Below are 2,804 nucleotides of genomic sequence, written 5' to 3'. Positions count from 1 at the left end.
GCCTCCCCACCGTGTTCTTCGGCATCTGGGTGAGGAGGCAATGGGACTTGGGGAGGAGGGCTGTTGGTTACAGAGGGGCTGTAGCAGCAGTCTCTGCTCCTGCTGCCTTTCCTGCAGCTCAACCATACGCTGGAGCATACCAGTTTGATGCTCCAGCAGCCGGAGCATCGACTCTTGCCTTCTGTCTGCAAGCTGACGCCACCTATCATCTTCAGCCCGCCACTTGCTCTGTTCATCCCGTGATTCAGCCCGCCACCTCTCCTCTTGTTCATACTGTGCTTTTCTGTAGTCTGACATTGACTGCCTCCACGCATTCTGCTGTGCTCTTTCAGCGTGGGAGAACATCTGGAGCTCCGTGAATGTATCATCCCAAGTCCGCCGTTTTCTCCTTCTAATTTTTGCTAGCCTCTGTGAAGGAGAAACATTTGCAGCTGGTGGAGGAGAAGGGAGAGGTGGTTAAAAAAGACACATTTTAGAGAACAATGGGTACACTCTTTCACGTTAAATTTTGCTGTTCACATTACACACCACATGTGCTTTCATTACAAGGTCGCATTTTTCCTCTTATATTGAGGGCCTGCCGGTTTGGTGTGAGAGATCACTCACGCGGTGCCAGGCAACAGAATTCGGCTTGCAGGCAGCCATGGTAAGCCACAGTCTTTTGGCTTTTTTAACCTTCTTAACACATGGGAATGGTTTCAAACAGTAGTGCCCTCATTTCCCATACCAAGGATCCCTTGGGTTGGCCATTTAAAATGGGTTTGCAATGTCAAAGGAGGGGCTGGGGTTTCCGGGTTAACATGCAGCACAAACCCAACTACCCCCATCTTTCCCCCCCCAGAATTCTCTGGGATGATCCCTTCACCCCTCCCCCCCACCGCATGGCTAACAGCGGGGAACATTTCTGTTCAGTCGAGCAGGAACGGGCACTTCTGAATGTCCCCTTAATAAAATCACCCCATTTCAACCAGGTGACCGTGAATGATATCACTCTCCTGAGGATAACAAAGAGAGATAAGGAATGGATGTTGTCTGCATGCCAGCAAACACCAGGACCATACGCTGCCATGCTTTGTTATGCAATGATTCCAGACTACGTGCTACTGGCCTGGCGTGGTAAAGTGTCCTACCATGGCGGACGGGATAAGGCAGCCCTCCCCAGAAACCTTTTGCAAAGGCTTTGGGAGTACATGAAGGACAGCTTTCTGGAGATGTCCCTGGAGGATTTCCGCTCCATCCCCATACACTCACCAGAGGTCCCTTGTGTGCCCTCAGGGTCTGGGAGCACGCCTTGGGTGAGTGCGGAGGTTACTGGTTCCAGGTCCAGGGTGATAAACATATCCTGGCTGTTGGGGAAACCGGTTTCTCCGCTTCCTTGCTGTGAGCTATCTTCATTGTCTTCATCATCATCATCTTCCGCGTACCCCAAACCCGCTTCCCTGTTGCGTGTTTCTCCATTGACGGAGTCAAAGCACACGGTTGGGGTAGTGGTGGCTGCACCCCCAGAATGGCATGCTGCTCCGTGTAGAAGCGGCATGTTTGCGGCTCTGCCCCAGACCTTCCATTTGCCTCTCTGGCTTTGTGGTAGGCTTGCCTTAGCTTCGTAATTTTCACGCGGCACTGCTGTGCGTCCCGGTTATGGCCTCTGTCCTTCATGGCCTTTGAGACCTTTTCTAATATTTTGCCATTTCGGTTACTGCTATGGAGTTCAGCTAGCACTGATTTGTCTCCCCATATGGCGAGCAGATCCTGTACCTCCCGTTCTGTCCATGCTGGAGCTCTTTTACGATCCTGGGACACCATCATGGTTACCTGTGCTGATGAACTCTGTGTGGGCACCTGTGCTCTCCACGCTGGGCAAACAGGAAATGAAATTCAAAAGTTCGCGGAGCTTTTCCTGTCTACCTGGTCAGTGCATCTGAGTTGAGAGTGCTGTCCAGAGCGGTCACAATGAAGCACTGTGGGATAGCTCCCGGAGGCCAATAACGTCGAATTCCGTCCACACTACCCCAAATCCGACCCGCCAAGGCCGATTTTAGCGCTAATCCCCTCGTCAGAGGTGGAGTAAAGAAACCGGTGTAAAGGGCCCTTTAAGTCGAAAGAAAGGGCTTCGTCGTGTGGACGTGTCCAGGCTTAATTCGATTTAACCCTGCTAAAGTCGACCTAAACTCGTAGAGTAGACCAGGCCTAAGGCACTGACTCTTTCTATAAGATGAAATTATGTCCTTCAAGGGCCAGACTAGTATAGGCAATTTTGCATGTTCAAGGACTCCCAGGACTGGGCCCAAAGAGCAGACTCAAAGGTGCACAAATGTCAGACAGAAGGTTAACAACTTTGAATTTTCTGTTTAAGTAAAATACTTATACATTAAATCCTACTTTCTGCTTCATTTTTTAAGATGTCAGGTAACTAATTATGTAAGTCAGTGTATCTAATTTAGATTGCTTCAGACAATTGGTTTAGTGCAATTTAGGGAACAAAAATTAGACAAGCCACATTACTGAAACAACTGTATAAAAGAAAATGAAATAAGATCATTAGACTTGTACAGAGAATAAACATCTCAAAACAGATTGTTGTATTGAAGATTTATTCAATTGCCAGGAACAGTAAACTTTTTAATCTAATTACAAAATGGAGCAATTAAAAGTACAAATTTAGATGCAACATACACCTAGGCTGATGTTTCCAATAAACTGTGTTGTAAAGATAAAATAATTAAGGAAATTTACATGTAACAGATTTTTCAACATATTTTTCTGCCCAAACAAAGCAGAAACACCACAATGCATTCTATGGAGGG

Source organism: Trachemys scripta, chromosome 10, assembly GCF_013100865.1.
Source record: "Trachemys scripta elegans isolate TJP31775 chromosome 10, CAS_Tse_1.0, whole genome shotgun sequence".
In the NCBI taxonomy this organism is placed as follows: Eukaryota; Metazoa; Chordata; order Testudines; family Emydidae; genus Trachemys; species Trachemys scripta.
The sequence above is the reverse complement of the archived record's forward strand: the minus strand, read 5'-3'. Positions refer to the sequence as shown.